Source organism: Tigriopus californicus, chromosome 2, assembly GCF_007210705.1.
Source record: "Tigriopus californicus strain San Diego chromosome 2, Tcal_SD_v2.1, whole genome shotgun sequence".
In the NCBI taxonomy this organism is placed as follows: Eukaryota; Metazoa; Arthropoda; class Copepoda; order Harpacticoida; family Harpacticidae; genus Tigriopus; species Tigriopus californicus.
In genome coordinates this window covers 3792768-3793425 of record NC_081441.1, presented here as the reverse complement: position 1 = coordinate 3793425, position 658 = coordinate 3792768, and positions in this window count along the sequence as shown.

The window sequence follows — 658 nt, the reverse complement described above, 5'->3', positions numbered from 1 at the left end:
TGTAAGCAAGCCAAAACTCCGGAAAGAATTAGAATATGACAATTGTATTCAAGTAGATAAGTGTAAGCGCTTTCAGAATGCCAAAATGCAAGCCGAGGATGGATCTATTTGGAAAATGTCACATACCACTGTAAGATATTAACAATTATATCACTAACAATAACAACTTAATCTTGATTGCTTTTCTTCAAATTGCGTTGACAAGAACGAACGCGTCACTCTGTGATAGACTGAGGACAAGTTCATAATACACTGATTATGATTATGATGGATACTTAATTAAACAACGTCAGTGTCTCACAAGAAACTTGTTAAACAAGCAAATAGCGGTAATTGGATTTGCCCTCTGTACGATTTGTTTTTGTTTGATTTGCGCATACAAGAAACCCTATTGACTTGGCAAGAAGTGTTCCGTGATTATTGAATCTGGATACTCATTTAAGCAAAATTGCCCTCTACTCAAAGTTCCGGAAGAAAAATTGACTCAAGATATGGGGACGTTTAGGCAAACTCTGGCAGGTTCGTTTGGTTTGCTGGTACCAGTGTCAGTGATGCAAGTTTGGGGCTTCAAGCACTTTTTTGAGAAGCTAACCCTTGCTTCACATTGCTAAAATAGGAGATTGTCTTTTTGGCTGAATCAGCAGGAGCAAAGTCTTGC